We start from the raw sequence: 17,308 nt of genomic DNA, 5'->3' as shown, positions 1-17,308 counted from the left end.
AGTAAAAAGGGTTCCAAAAGGGTTATTTGCCTGTCCCCATTGGAGAACCCTTTCGGGTTCCATGTAAAACCCTTTGTGGAAAGGGTTCTACATGGAACTGAAATGGGTTCTACCTGGAACCAAAAGGGTTCTACTTGGAACCAAGAAGGGTTTCTGCAAAGGGTTATCCTATGGGGACAGCCGAAGAACCCTTTTAGGTTCTAGATAGCACCTTTTCTTCTAAGGGTGTAAGCTTTACCTAACATACAACCTAACACATCGGAATAACAAGATGAGATAACAGGAAGTGATTACACAAACATATAGTGCATAGTGACTTAGGCTAATGCGACAGAAAGTGGCGTGGGTGTAGATACTTAGTGTAGAGAAAATTGTTTTTGTCACTAAGGGGAAGACTTGCTGTAAAGATGTGATTTTGTTTGTGAGTAAAATAGATGCATGTCGTGATTCAGTACACACAGGGTGGTGAATTTATTTACCATGTCCCTCAAACAGCTTGGGGAATGGATTAACATGTCATCAACCTGACACGACAAGTCTTCAACATATAAGCTATAAGCTTTTGTTGCATGTTAGCTATAGGCTCAAAGGGCTAAAGATTATTATTAACTTTAAAAACCATGTTCCATTTGGCTCCAACTCTTCTAAAACTTTCCAAGCCAACAGACTTTCCTATGAATAGTCTTATTTATTTGTGGGGGAAAATCCTCTCTCTGCATGAGAGAGAACGCTTTATGCACCAACAAGACGCAATGACAGTCAGATCTATTCAAGTATGACAGGAGAGGTTACGTGGCTGTGTAACAGTGGCAAAAACATCAATTGGAACCTTTGAATTTAAAATGCTTTTCTATTCCCCCAAATGAAAGGTATTGTACCAAAAAGTAGAATACGATTAGTTCAGTTCCTGCATGTCCTAAGTCTTCCCATAAGGCTGAGATTTAATTCAGCCAAAGTGCAATATTAATCCTCTAAAACTCATCTGGCGTCCTCGAGCAGTACCATTCTCCAAACTCGTCCACTTGGCACCCCTATAGTGCATGCTGTCTGCCTCTATAGAAGTGATTTTAATAACTTCTATGGAGAATTACAGTTGGCCCAGAACAGAGCAGCACGGCTGGCCCTTAAATGTACATGGAGGGCTAACATCAATAACATGCATGTCAATCTCTCCTGGTTTAAACACAGTAAATCTAAGTCTTATTGGCAGAATAACGAGTAACCCCAGGTCCCTCAGCACAGGGTACCCCAGGCGGGGCCTCTGGGACTGAGTTTGGGAAACCCTGCCTCAAGAGACCCCATGGCCTACGACAAACCAATATGGTTATCACAGATCCATCCGTAATGTACACGGGTAAATAATGGAACCCAAAGTGCAGCGTGAGGTTACCTTGGATGGAAACATCGCAGCACAGGATGTGATTCCACAAATAACCAGCCATGACATTGATTCCTGTTAGTCAGAGAGGGGGAGGGGGGAGCAGACTTTTTTCACAATGGCAGTTTGATTAACTGCACTTTCCATCACTCCCAGGCATGGCAAATACAATACGGCCTGGCCGGGCAGGTGTTATCAGCCAGCCATGTATCAGTGCCTTTTAAGAGCTCTGTTACGGAGTAATTAAAAGCTGCTGTGTTTGGACCTCTGGTGCTCAAATAGAGTTAGCTCCAATCCAGCTCAATGCTGGTCTATTGGGTTAGCGCTCCCAGCGGCGCTCAGCCCATCAGACAAGGCATGTGTTTAGCATTGAATCCTGTGAATTGGAAATAAACCCTTTACAATGAATAATGTGGCAATTGAACAAGTTGAGGAGACTAAACTGCTTGGTGTAACCCTAGATTGTAAACTGACATGGTCAAAACATATTGATGCAACGGTAGCTAAGATAATAATCATAATTGGTGGGGTGCTTATATTTGTCTTATTTCACATGTGAATTAGAAATGAGTTTTTTTGCATATCCCACGACCCCTGAGAGTGGGGTCAGAGCCAGGGATCAGCCATTATTTACGGTGACCTTGGAGCAATGAGGGTTGATTGACTTTCTCAAGAGCACATTTCAACTTGTCGGCGCAGGGGATTCGACTAGCGACCTTTCGGTTACTGGACGAATGCTCTTAACCGCCAGGCTACCTGACAGAGAGGTCTGTCTGTGACAAAGCGCTGCTCTGCTTTCTTGACATCACAATCAACTAAACAAGTCCCAAGGCCTTAGTTTTATCACACCTGGACTACTGCCCAGTTATATAGTCAAGCGCCACAAAGAGGGACATAGGCAAATTACAGTTGGCCCAGAACAGAGCAGCACGGCTGGCCCTTAAATGTACACGGAGAGCCAACATTAATAAAATGCATGTCAATCTCTCCTGGCTCAAAGTAGAGGAGAGACTGACTGCATCACTACTTGTCTTTGTGAGAGGTGTTGACAATGTCGAAAGCACCGCGCTGTCTGTTCAAACGACTAGCACACAGCTCAGAGACCCATACATACCCCACTGTCCCCAAGTCCAGAACAGACTCCGGGAAACGCACAGTACTACATAGAGCCATGAATAAATGGAACTCTCTTCGACATCAAGTAACTCAGGTGATCCGTACAATCAGATTTATAAAACAGGTAAAACAACACCTCATGGTACAACGCAGACTGTGAAGAGACACACAAAAGTCACATACATACACACACACACACACAAATACACACGCACACACTCTAACACACTCACTCTACACACACACACACATTGTAATGTTGTGGTATTGTGGTATTGTGGATTTTATATTGTACATTTGTAATATTAAAGTAATAATGTAATAATGTCTTGTATGATGTATTGTGATAATGATGTAGCCTGCCGTTGTGTTTTGTTGTGATGTAATTGTTTTAACCCTGTTTGGAACCCAGGAAGAGTACCTGCTGTCTTGGCAGCAGCTAATGGGGATCCTAATAAATACTAAATACTAAATGAAGCCACTTTGAACTGTGTGTACTTACTTACTTACTCGAGGGCTGTGTGTTTGTAGACGCTCAAGGTCAAGCTGATCGAATGGAGTCCATTGTTATTGTTATTTAATTCATTTGGTTCTTTTAACTTTGTGCTCAGATTTATTTCTCTCTTCTATTTGTTTGTGAAAGTGGCGCCTGCTGGCAACTTCGCAGCAGTCTGTCATAGTTCCCTGAAATGTTTACAAAACCGTCCCCTGTAATTCTATGAGAGCAGAGATGGGGCTAATAGAAAGTGACTCTAGCTGGAGGACACGAATCGGAAGTCCATGCTGACCACTTGCATGAAGATACGTGATTACACGCAATCACGACCAGTGACAATGTCATAAAGTACACCCCCATGTATTACACCCACAGAGTACGTTTTTTTTGCTCTAACTGAAGGGCAGCATGTATTACACCCACAGAGTTGGATGTTTTTGCTCTAACTGAAGGGCAGCACTTCCACACAAGTAACCTGAGTATGTGGTGTATAGTGTGCACTGATTTATGTATTGCCTTAAAAATGGAAAAACTGACTCATGTAGACGGTGTGCGTTAAACTCTTATACTCCTGAGAGGTTGGGTCGTATGTTATATTGATATTTTCAAGGGCACCTAGCTGTAGTTGCTAGGTAGTATTAGGCACAATGGATACCTGATTGAACAGTCATCTTACAATTTATTTTCTGTTTGCAAGTAGTCTGGACATTTGTGCCTGTATGCTTGGTCTCCAGTTGTTTCGATGTACAACATTTCTCTGCCACTCCTTCCAGTCTTCACAGATCAGAACACCATACTGTACAGATGTAGCATCTTAATTTGAGCCAGTTTGCTACAGCAGGAAAATAATCCAGTAGCAACTGTAAATGTAAATTCTTATGTGATTATAAGTAATTAAAATGTTTGTAGGGGTTAATAAATTTTTCGTAAGGGAAAATCAAGTCTGACATTTCTAAATGGAAATTACAAACTTCAGAAGCCTTTTTAAACCTCAAACACAACCTCAAATACAAAGTTATCCTGCAACAGCGTGATCAAATTAAGATCCTACATCTGTATGTTATGGATTTGTCCCTACTTCATGTCAGTAGTGTCACGATTCAGACAGACGACCAGAGGACCACAATTGCGTCACACCAGAAAGTTTATTAAACTTAAGGGAAAAGGGAAGTAGGGAATGAATGAAGGCTCCAGGGGTAACAGGGATCCCGTCCAATGCGCTGGGTCTGTGCCCCCCCCAGTGGCAGCGATGCGTCCTATGAAGCCGGTGGTGGGTGGTCCAGAAGTCCTGGGGGGGGGGGAGACACAGACACAACAGGGCGGAATGAAACCAGGCAGCAGTACAGTTCAAGGGAAATCCAAAATACGTAGTAGCAAGGCAGAAGGCTGGTCAGAGTTACCGGGATTGAAGAGTAGTCAGGAGTCGTAATGGCAGAAGCAGGTCTGGATCTCCTGAGGCAGAAGAGTATCCAAAAAACAGGCAGGTCCGGGGTCACAAAACCAGGGTGAGCCAGAAGCGCGAGCAAACAGGTTCCGGGTGTGAGCTTTGCAGACGATCTGACACCGGAGAGCTGAAAGACAGGGCCTTAAATACTGGGAGAGGTTAGTGGGTAATGCAGCGCAGCTGGCAGAGTAATTAGAGCCGAGCAGAGCAGGGACAGGTGGAGCTAGTTAGGCTGAGTAGAGAGAGGGAGGTGAGCAGAGTGGAAGATAGTGGAAACAAATTAAGGTGGTAACCCGGTGGAGTGAGAGGGCTCATGACAGAACCCCCCCAAGGGGACGGCCCCAGAAGTCCCAAGAGCAACACCACGCCGGGCGGGAGGAGGGGGAGCCGGAGGAGGGCTAGAACTCCTCCGAACGGTCCGAGTGAACGTCCTCATCCTCGGAGGAAGCCGGAGGGCCGTGGTCGGGAGATGGGACAGGTCCCGAGACAGGATCAGGCACAGGACAGGAAGCCGAGCGGGCCGGACGGTTAGGGGACCCCTCTGGGGCGGCCCCTACGGATTGCAGGTTGATCAGGATGCCGTTGGTGGAAAGCGGTGATGAGAGTCCTATCCACAATCCGACTAGCTGGCACCCAGGTCCTTTCCTCAGGTCCATAGCCCTCCCAGTCAATGAGGTACTGGAGACCCCTACCCCTCCGTCTGGACCGAAGCAGGCGGCGGACGGTGTAAACCAGACCACCATCGACGAGCCGTGGAGGAGGAGGACCAGGCGCAGCAGGGACCAGCGGACTCTCATGGATGGGCTTAATCTTAGACACATGGAAAGTGGGGTGCACCCTCAGGGAATTAGGCAGTTGGAGCCGGACAGCAGTTGGGCTAATCACTCTTATGATAGGGAATGGGCCAATGAACCGAGGTGCCAGCTTCTGCGACTCCACCCTGAGTGGCAGGTTCTTCGATGACAACCACACCCTTTGACCAACATGGTAGGTGGGAGCAGGAATTCTCCGACGGTTGGCCCCGGTAGTGTAGCTGGCAACGGACCTGAGGAGTGTGGCTCGGGCTTGTGACCAGGTGCGGCGACATCGACGGGCAAAAGCAAGTGCAGATGGGCAAGTAACCTCCTCCTCCTGGCTGGCAAATAGAGGAGGCTGGTATCCATAAACACATTGGAAAGGGGACTTACCGATGGCAGAGCAGGTCAGAGAATTGTGTGCGTACTCCACCCATGTCAATTGCTGCGACCAGGAGTGGGGGTTGCGTGAAGTCATGCATCGCAGCGCCTTCTCGAGCTCCTGATTAGCCCGCTCTGACTGCCCATTGGATTGGGGATGGAATCCGGAAGTCAGACTGACTGTGGCTCCCAGCAGGTGACAGAACTCCTTCCAAAAAGCGGAGGAGAATTGTGGACCACGGTCAGAAACAACATCCCTTGGCAGTCCGTGGATCCGGAAGACGTGTTCCAGGACCACCTGGGCGGTCTCCTTGGCGGTTGGGAGCTTGGGGAGGGGAATGAAGTGTGCCATCTTGCTGAAACGGTCAACGATGGTGAGAATGACGGTCATGCCACTTGAAGGGGGCAGCCCCGTGACAAAGTCAAGGGCGATGTGAGACCAGGGACGTCTGGGCACAGGCAGGGGCTGCAGCAATCCGGCTGGGGGCTGGCAGGACGACTTGTGTTGGTTGCAGATGGGGCAGGCTTGGACGAATTCCCGTACATCCTTCCTCAGAGAGGGCCACCAGAACCTCTGGGCGAGCAGGTTGTAAGTGCGGGTGGAGCCAGGGTGACAAGCTAGGCGGGAGTCATGTCCCCACTGAATGACCTGGGACCTCAGGTCTTCGGGGACAAAAAGGCGGTCAGCTGGGCAAGTGCTGGGACCTGGCTGGTTACGGAGAGCCTCCAGCACCTGTTCCTCAACAGCCCAGGTCAGAGCTGCAACGATGCAGGGACTTGGCAGAATCGACACAGGGTCCTTGGAGGGGGTGTCATCCTTCTGGAATTGACGGGAGAGGGCGTCTGGCTTGGTGTTGCGTGATCCAGGCCGGTATGACAGAGTGAAATTAAACCTGGTGAAGAACAGGGCCCAGCGGGACTGCCTGGAGTTCAACCGTTTGGCCGTGCGGATGTACTCCAAGTTCTTATGATCGGTCCAAACGAGAAATGGAATGGTGGACCCCTCCAGCCAGTGACGCCACTCCTCCAAGGCAAGCTTCACAGCCAGCAGCTCACGGTTCCCTATGTCGTAATTGCACTCAGAGGGGGACAACCGACGTGAGAAAAAGGCACAGGGATGGAGCTTCCTATCCTCCGCAGCCCACTGAGAAATCACAGCCCCAACTCCCACATCCGAGGCGTCCACCTCCACAATGAATTGCCGGTCCACATCAGGCATCTGGAGGATGGGAGCGGAGGTGAACCTCACCTTGAGGGTACTGAAGGCTTTGTCGGCTGCTGGGGTCCAGGTGAAGGGTTGCTTGGTGCTGGTTAGAGCAGTGAGAGGGGCAGCAACGGTACTGTAGTTCCGGATAAACTTCCTATAGAAGTTAGCAAACCCCAGAAACTGTTGCAGCTTCTTTCTGTTCTCCGGAACTGGCCATGAAGTGACTGCTGATACTTTGGCAGGATCCATTTGGATACTTCCTTCTGCCACTATGTACCCCAGGAAGGCCACTGTCTTGACGTGAAACTCACATTTCTCTGCCTTGGCGTAGAGGGAATTCTCCAGAAGACGATGAAGGACTTGCTGGACATGGCGGGTGTGTTCAGACAGGTTTCTGGAGTAAATTAAGATGTCATCCAGGTAAACGAAGACAAACTTGTTTAACATGTCCCGCAGTACATCATTCACTAGAGCCTGGAACACAGCAGGAGCATTGGTGAGGCCAAAAGGCATAACCAGATACTCGTAGTGGCCTGTTGGTGTATTGAATGCGGTTTTCCATTCATCTCCCTCCCGGATCCGCACTAGGTGGTAAGCGTTTCTGAGATCCAACTTGGTAAAAACAGTGGCTCCCTGGAGCAACTCAAAAGCAGAGGTGAGCAGAGGCAGAGGGTAACGGTTCTTCACTGTGATGTCGTTGAGTCCCCTGTAGTCGATGCAGGGGCGAAGAGATCCGTCCTTCTTCCCCACAAAGAAGAAGCCAGCACCAGCAGGAGATGAAGATGAACGGATTAATCCTGCGGACAGAGAGCCATTGATGTAGTCCTCCATGGACTTTCTTTCAGGAGCAGACAACGAATAAAGACGACCCCTTGGAGGAGCTGTTCCAGGGAGGAGGTCGATGGCACAGTCGTACGGTCGGTGAGGGGGGCAGAGATGTGGCTCTTGCTTTGTTAAACACCTCTCTGAGACCATGGTAGCATTCTGGGACATTGGAGAGGTCAGGAGCGGAGTTAGTAGGTACTGGCCGAGGGGGTAGTGCGGCAGCAAGCAGGCAGGTTCGGTGGCAGTCCTCTCCCCACTCCCTGATCACCCCGGTCACCCAGTCGAGCTGAGGGTTGTGCCGGCGGAGCCATGGGTAACCCAGGATGAGGGGTTGGCCTGGAGAGGGGAGCAGGTGAAACTGGATAGTTTCTTGATGGTTTCCGGACAGACCCATCGAGACCGGGGCCGTGACATGAGTGACCGATCCGAGTAAGTGTCCGTCCAGTGCCCGGGCAGGAATAGGAGGTGTCAAACGGAGGTTCTCCAGTCCCAGTTGGCGTGCCAGCTTGATGTCCATTATGTTGGCTTCGGCGCCAGAATCCACCAGAGCAGCCAGGGTGTGAGTTGAGTCAGAGAGGCGGAGGTGAACTTGCAGCAGGGGTTTGCGGTCGGAGGACTGGATGGTCATTGAACTCAACCGGACTCCCCCTACGCCCGGTGAGCTTCGGCCCTTTAAAGGGCAGGTTACCACACGATGTCCATCACCTCCACAATAGAGGCAGAGGTTTGAGGTGAAGCGGCGCTGGCGCTCTGCAGGAGTGAGGGAGGCTCGCCCAATCTCCATAGGCTCAGACTGATCAAGCTGACCTGGGTGAGTGGCAGTAGATGACAGGAGCCCAGTCGGATCTCTCCGAATGCCGGTAGTAGGTGGACCTTGGCGCCCCCTCTCACGACGACGGGTCTGTATCCTTCTGTCGATCCTGACAGTCAGTGCGATGGCTTCATCAAGAGTGGAAGGCAGTTCATGGGAGACCAACTCGTCCTTGATATAGTCAGCCAAACTATGGAAGAACGCGTCCACCAACGATGGTGTGTTCCAAGAACTTCGTCTAGCCAGGGTTCGGAAGTCGATGGAATGGTCTGCGACTGTACGTCTGCCTTGTCGAATACTGAACAGTTCACGAGACGCCTCTGCGGTGGGTGAATCCAGGTCAAACACCTTCAGCATCTCCTCAGCAAACAGGTCGAAGGTTGCACATGCGGGGGTTTGACGTTCGAACTCTGCTGTTCCCCAGAGTCGAGCTCGGCCCGTCAGGTGAGTGATGGCATACCCAACTTTAGCCCCCTCCGTGGCGAAGGTCCTTGGCTGCAAGGAGAACTGAAGTCGGCAGCTAGTCAGGAATGGCCGGACCTGGGTTGAATCGCCGTTGAACCGCTCGGGGTTTCCAATCTTGGGTTCGGGCAGCGGCTGCAATGACCGGGGCAGGTAACTCGGGGGCTGGGCTGGTGGGCAGACTGGCTGGGGTAAGGTTGGTGAGGAGTTGAATGATCATGGCGAGTTGTTGTTGCTGCTGCTGGAACTGCTGCTCATGCTCATCGGTTTCCATGTCGGGGAAAGTGTGCGCTGAGTCCATAATGGTCAGATCGTACTGTCACGATTCAGACAGACGACCAGAGGACCACAATTGCGTCACACCAGAAAGTTTATTAAACTTAAGGGAAAAGGGAAGTAGGGGAATGAATGAAGGCTCCAGGGTAACAGGGATCCCGTCCAATGCGCTGGGTCTGTGCCCCCCAGTGGCAGCGATGCGTCCTATGAAGCCGGTGGTGGGTGGTCCAGAAGTCCTGGGGGGAGACACAGACACAACAGGGCGGAATGAAACCAGGCAGCAGTACAGTTCAAGGGAAATCCAAAATACGTAGTAGCAAGGCAGAAGGCTGGTCAGAGTTACCGGGATTGAAGAGTAGTCAGGAGTCGTAATGGCAGAAGCAGGTCTGGATCTCCTGAGGCAGAAGAGTATCCAAAAAACAGGCAGGTCCGGGGTCACAAAACCAGGGTGAGCCAGAAGCGCGAGCAAACAGGTTCCGGGTGTGAGCTTTGCAGACGATCTGACACCGGAGAGCTGAAAGACAGGGCCTTAAATACTGGGAGAGGTTAGTGGGTAATGCAGCGCAGCTGGCAGAGTAATTAGAGCCGAGCAGAGCAGGGACAGGTGGAGCTAGTTAGGCTGAGTAGAGAGAGGGAGGTGAGCAGAGTGGAAGATAGTGGAAACAAATTAAGGTGGTAACCCGGTGGAGTGAGAGGGCTCATGACAAGTAGCCCCCTACCAATCTATTCTATTTTAGAATGACTCCCTAAGGAGGTCGGGGGAAAGTGCCCCACAGAAACAATAATGTACAGAAACCCCTAGACTATTAATCTGGTGAACCCACCTGGCAGACTGTGATGTATGTGGGGAACCACAGGTCATAAAAATAGGAAGGCTCGCACCTCTCTTCATGATTCATGATGCTACTCCCTTCACAGCATGTGAGGGGGTAGGGGGAACAGGCGGAGGGGGGTGGGAGAGAACACACCATCTAGCCTAAAATAATTGCCATGCTGCTGTGCTATTGGTGGTGAATCACTCACCTAGGTCTTATCTCCACAGCAGAACTATGAAGAAACTGTAAGTCATACATGCCTCATTTGAACGCTAATTGGACAAGGGTGATTAGCTGTTGGAACTCTCTTCAGCAAGCAAGCTATGATTTTTGCTGGTTTGGAATGCTTTAAGAATAAGGCAATAGGCATGCATCCTGTATACCGTACCGTTTGAATCAGAATCCAGCACTATTCTACCTCACACACTTAAATGCACATTTCAATCTCAGACCCCTTCCCTTTTTCCACATTTTGTTACGTTACAGCCTTATTCTAAAATTCATTAAATATTTTTTTTTGGCTCATCAATCCACACACAATACCTCATAATGACAAACGCGAAACAGGTTTTTTAGAATATTTTGCAAATGTATAAAAAAATAAAAAAACCTTATACCTTATATTCTTAAATATTCACACCCTTTGCTATGAGACTAGAAATTGAGCTCAGGTGAACCCTGTTTCCATTGATCATCCTTGAGATGTTTCTACAACTTGATTGGAGTCCACCTGTGGTAAATTCAATTGATTGGACATGATTTGGAAAGGCACACACATGTCTATATAAGGTCCCACAGTGCATGTCAGAGCAAAAACCAAGCCATGAGGTCGAAGGAATTGTCCATAGAGCCAGGATTGTGTCGAGGCACAGATCTGGGGGAAGGGTACCAAAACATTTCTGCAGCATTGAAGGTCCCCAAGAACATGGTGGCCTCCATAATTCTTAAATGGTAGAAGTTTGGAACCACCAATACTCTTCCTAGAGCTGGCCGCCCGGCCAAACTGAGCAATTGGGGAGAAGGTCCTTGTTCAGGCAGGTGACCAAGAACCTGATAGTCACTCTGACAGAGCTCCAGAGTTCCTCTGTGGAGATGGGAGAACCTTGCAGAAGGACAACCATTTCTGCAGCACCACCAATCAGGCCTTTATGGTAGAGTGGCCAGACGGAAGCGACTCCTCAGTAAAAGGCAGATGACAGCCCGCTTGGAGATTGCCAAAAGGCACCTAAAGGACTCTCAGACCATGAGAAACAAGATTCTCTGGTCTGATGAAACCAAGATTGAACTCTTTGGCCTGAATGCCAAGCGTCACATCTGGAGGAACACTGGAACCATCCCTACGGTGAAGCATGATGGTGGCAGCATCATGCTGTGTGGATGTTTTTCAGCGGCAGTGACTGGGAGACTAGTCAGGATTGAGGGAAAGCTGAACGGAGCAAAATACAGAGAGATCCTTGATGAAAATCTGCTCCAGAGTGCTCAGGACCTCAGACTTCCAACAGGACAACGACCCTAAGCACACAGCCAATACAACTCAGGAGTGGCTTCAGGCTTCAGTCTCTGAATGTCCTTGAGTGGCCCAGCCAGAGCCCGGACTTGAACCCAATCGAACATCTCTGGAGAGACCTGAAAATAGCTGTGCAGCGACGCTCTCCATCCAACCTGACAGAGCTTGAGAGGATCTGCAGAGAAGAATGGGAGAAACTCTCCAAATACAGGTGTGCCAAGCTTGTTGCGTCATACCCAAGAAGACTCAAGGCTGTAATCGCTACCAAAGGTGCTTCAACAAAGTACTGAGTAAAGGGTCTGAATACTTATGTAATTGTGATATTTCCATTTTTAATTTTTAATACATTCGCAATAAATTCTAAAAACCTGTTTTTGCTTTGTCAATATGGGGTACTGTGTGTAGATTGATGAGGGAAAAAAACAATTTAATCAATTTTAGAATAAGGTCTGAATACTTTCCGAATGCACTGTATATGGTAGCAAATTGCTGTTATGTTTTGGACACAGTAGAGGCAAAATGGATCCTATTCAGTTTAGACAAAATTCCAATAATCACTGATGAAGTCATCCAAAGACCAATAGCGTTATTTATCGTTAATGTCAGAATATCTACATTGTGTGTTTATCACAAACCATCTTGCCAATACTATTTTTACTGCTTATTCTGCTTATTTATTCATTTATTTGATATAGGCACTGAAACAATTAAAACATTGACACATTTAATCATAATCAGCAGTCAGATGCATTGCACCATAATGCTTTTCTTATGCTAATTTACCGTATCTGTCCCTAGATGAGAGTGGAAGATCAAAGAGATAATCTACATTGGGGAAGGCAAAAGAGAAATGCTAATTAAAATCAGTTATGTATTTGATGTTTTAATACTTAAAGACGCACTCCAGCTATTTTCTAACTTTCCTGTTGAAGTAGGCCATTCAAGGAGTTGGTCTAATGGTGCCCTGTTCTGTCACTGGCCTCCCCACTTGCTTACAGGAACAATAGAGTACCACAGTATGAGTCATAATACCCAGAAAGGCTAGCGGTCAAACATGGAAATGGTTCCAATAGTTTTTTTCACCGTGTTTGACCGCTAGGTTTTATGGGTATTATGATGACACTGTGGTTCACTACAGTTAGAAAAAAGGATTCCAAAAGGGTTCTTCGGCTGTCCCCATAGGAGAACCCTTTTTGTTTATCTAGGTAGAACCCTTTTGGGTTCCATGTAGAACCCTCTGTAGAAAGTGTTCTACATACAACCCAAAAGGGTTCTACCTGCAACCAAAAATGGTTTTTCAAAGGGTTCTCCTACGGGGACAGCCGAAGAACCCTTTAAGGTTCTAGATAGCATTTTTTCTCTAAGAGCGTATAGAGGAGCAATGAAGAACAAAAGAGGAGAGGCCCACCCCACACTTGTGCCATGTCATGAGGATACCTGAACAACCTATTGAATCAGGTGATGAATCAGGTGATAAATGAGCTGAAAAGGAGACTGGAGTAGGACTTTAAACCAGTACAGTATCTACATCTTTTAGAAAAGTGATTTGTTTCACAATGACAATGCAACAGTTGGTGTAACTTCATTTTGAAATTATGTTTCAGTGACAACCATCCTATTTTGTGATACAGATGCATATATTAAGTAGCTTTCATAGTGAGATTGCCCTCAAAGCTCATCACTAAGCTAAGGATCCTGGGACTAAACACCTCCCTCTGCAACTGGATCCTGGACTTCCTGACGGGTCGCCCCCAGGTGGTAAGGGTAGGTAACAACACACACAACGGGGGCCCCTCAGGGGTGCATGCTCAGTCCCCTCCTGTACTCCCTGTTCACCCATGACTGCATGGCCCGCAAGGCCCTCAAAATTGTCGAAGACTCCAGCTACCCTAGTCATAGATTGTTCTCTCTGCTACCGCACGGCAAGCGGTACTGGAGCTCCAAGTCTAGGTCCAAAAGGCTTCTCAACAGCTTCTACCCCCAAGCCATAAGACTCCTGAACAGCTAATCATGGCTACCCAGACTATTTGCACCCCATCTTTTTACGCTGCTGCTACTCTGTAAATGATTTATGCATAGTCACTTTAACTCTACCCACATGTACATATTACCTCAACTACCTCAACTAGCCAGTGCCCCCGCACATTGACTCTGCACCGGTACCCCCCTGTATTACATTTTAGTCATTTAGCAGACGCTCTTATCCAGAGCAACTTACAGTTAGTGAATACATTTTTTTTTTTTTATACTGGCCCCCCGTGGGAATCGAACCCACAACCCTGGCGTTGCAAACACCATGCTCTATCAACTGAGCTACATCCCTGCCGGCCATTCCCTCCCCTACCCTGGACGACGCTGGGCCAATTGTGCGCCGCCCATGAGTCTCCCGGTCGCGGCCGGCTGCGACAGAGCCTGGATTCGAACCAGGATCTCTAGTGGCACAGTTAGCACTGTGATGCGGCGCCTTAGACCACAGCGCCACTGTATATAGCCTCCCTACTGTTATTTTATTTTACTTATGCTCTTTTTTTCTCAACACTTTTTGTTGTTGTTTTATTTTACTTTTTTATTAAGAAATAAATGCATTGTTGGTTAAGGGCTGTAAGTAAGCATTTCACGGTAATGTCTACACCTGTTGTATTCGGCGCATGTGTCAAATACAATTTATTTGATTTGACATTGATATTATTGTATGCAACATACAGGGGCTCCCGAGTGGCGCAGCAGTCGAAGGCGCTGCATCTCAGTGCAAGAGGCGTCACTACAGACCCTGGTTAAATTCCAGACTGTATCACAATCTGGCTGTGATTGGGAGTCCCATAGGGCGGCGCACAATTGGCCCAGCGTCGTCCGGGTTAGGCCGTCACTGTAAATAAGAATTTGTTCTTGACTGACTTGCCTAGTAAAATAAAATAAGAACATCATTAAGATTTAAATGAATGTCCTGTGTGGCTGTGCCACATTTATATAACCAACATTACAATAGTGGAAGGGAGGGATGATATTTGATCATGTGTGCATGTAAACACAGCAGCTCAGATGTTTTCAGAGAAAAAATCAATCTAAACATTAAAACCTCACTTCACAGTGTCTGCACATCACTCGCAGGGAATTGTTCATGTCCATTGATGACCAAATATATTGAGAGTGCGTGTGTCCCAAAGGAAACACATGGCGGCCATTGGAGCCTGATCCAAAATGCCTCCAATGGCCGGCATGTGTTTCCTTTGGGACGCACACTCTCTCAATATATTTGGTCATCAATGGACATTAACAATTCCTTGCGCGTGATGTGCAGACACTTGGGCAGACTGTGACTGATGTTGGTATAAGTAGAAGGCAGTATGTGTCCAGAGGAGTCACATCCACACTCCATCCGCACTCCCTCCACACTCCCTCCACACTCCCTCCACACTCCATCCACACTCCACTGTAGCTGAAGACCGAGGCTCAGCTCTCACTGATGTAGTAAAAGAAACCATCAGGATTGGAGGTACTCAACCCATCAACGAAAGAAATGTGGAACTTAGCTTTAAAGGTCAATGTTCACTCATGTGTTAGGTTAATAGATATCATGAAAAAACAGCTTACACCTACAGGGGTTAAGGACAAGGTGATAATTATTTTACAATTGTGTGGTCTCAGGCCAATGTTCCCTCATTTTGAAAAATGAATGGAAAAAGCTATTTATGTACCTCTCCAATATGTTTTTTTTTTCTTCCTGTTTTCTCTGACTCACTAGGTGGACAACAGATGACTAAAGAGCATTATACTGTATGTACTGTAGACGAGTTGTCAGACATGTCGTGGCACTCCGAGAGGTTTGTTTGGAAGGTCCTGTCATAGAATTAGAATATCCTTCTATTTTTATGGGGTTCTATAATTATGGTGACAATGCTCTTCTGACTGTTATTGATGGATTCTCATGTGCAGTTTGCTCCCAAAATCAACACCAGAGAGAGTGCGCAATTGCATAAACCTCTTATCTCATCAAAGTCAAAATAGGCAACAACTAATTGTAAGCTGACTTGTTTATATTTGCTTGTGAGAACAACAACCCAGAGCTATATGACTGAGAACGCCCAATACACTTGTAGTAGACTCAATCCATACAAGATCTCCAGTCAAATGTTTGGACACACCTATTCATTCAAGGGTTTTTCTTTCTTTTTATTATTTTTTACATTGTAGATTAATAGTAAAAACATAAAAACTATGAAATAACACACATGGAATCATGTAGCAACCAAAAAGTGTTAAACAAATCAAAATATATTTTACATTTGAGATTCTTCAAATAGCCACCCTTTGCCTTGATGACAGCTTTGCACACTCTTGGCATTCTCTCAACCAGTTTCATGAGGTAGTCACCTGGAATGCATTCCAATTAACAGGTGTGCCTTCTTAAAAGTTAATTTGTTGAATTTCTTTCCTTCTTAACACGTTTGAGCCAATCAGTTGTGTTGTGACAAGGTAGGGGGGGTATACAGAAGATAGCGCTTTTTGGTAAAAGACCAAGTCCATATTATAGCAAAAACAACTCAAATAAGCAAAGAGAAACGACAGTCCATCATTACTTTGAGACATGAAGGTCAGTCAATTCGGAAAATGTCAATAACTTTGAAAGTTTCTTCAAGTGCAGTCGCAAAAACCATCAAGCGCTATGATGAAACTGGCTCTCATGAGGACTGTCACAGGAATGGAAGACCCAGAGTTACCTCTGCTGCAGATGACAAGTTCATTAGAGTTACCAGCCTCAGAAATTGCAGCCCAAATAAATGCTTCACAGAGTTCAAGTACAAACACATCTCAACATCAGCTGTTCAGAGACTTTGTGAATCAGCCCTTCACGGTCGAATTGCTGCAAAGAAACCACTACTAAAGGACTTGCTTGGGCCAAGAAACACGAGCAATGGACATTAGACTGGTGGAAATGTGTCCTTTGGTCTGGAGTCCAAATGGGAGATTTTTGGTTCCAACCGCTGTGTCTTTGTGAGACGCTGTGTGGGTGAACGGATGATCTCTGCATGTGTATTTCCCACCATAAAGCATGGATGAGGAGGTGTTATGGTGTGGGGGTGCTTTGCTGGTGACACTGTCTGTGATTTATTTAGAATTCAAGGCACACTTAACTAGCATGGCTACCACAGCATTCTGCAGCGATACGCCATCCCATCTGGTTTGAGCTTAGTGGGACTATCATTTGTTTTTCAACAGGACAATGACCCAACACACCTCCAGACTGTGTAAGGGCTATTTTACCAAGAAGGAGAGTGATGGAGTGCTGCATCAGATGAACTGGCCTCCACAATCACCCGACCTCAACCCAATTGAGATGGTTTGGGATGAGTCGGACCGCAGAGTGAAGGAAAAGCAGCCAACAAGTGCTCAGCATATGTGGGAACTCCTTCAAGACTGTTGGGAAAGCATTCCAGGTGAAGCTGGCTGAGAGAATGCCAATAGTGTGGAAATATGTCATGAAGGCAAAGGGTGGCTATTTGAAGAATCTCAAATATAACATATATTTTGATTTGTTTAACACTTTTTGGTTACTACATGATCCCATATGTGTTATTTTGTAGTGTTGATGTCTTCACTATTATTCTACAATGTAGAAAATAGTAAAAATAAAGAAAAACCCTTGAATGAGTAGGTGTGTCCAAACTTTTGACTGGTACTGTATAAAACACAGGAAAGAAAATAAATAAAAAATAAGGCAGGGGTAGTAGGCAACTAGATTCAGCCGCTGATCGATTTTTGTCAGAGCAGATGGTCAGGGGGCGGAACATAATTATA

The sequence above is a fragment of the Coregonus clupeaformis genome, chromosome 13, assembly GCF_020615455.1.
Source record: "Coregonus clupeaformis isolate EN_2021a chromosome 13, ASM2061545v1, whole genome shotgun sequence".
NCBI classification, from domain to species: domain Eukaryota; kingdom Metazoa; phylum Chordata; class Actinopteri; order Salmoniformes; family Salmonidae; genus Coregonus; species Coregonus clupeaformis.
This window is presented reverse-complemented; position numbering follows the sequence as displayed.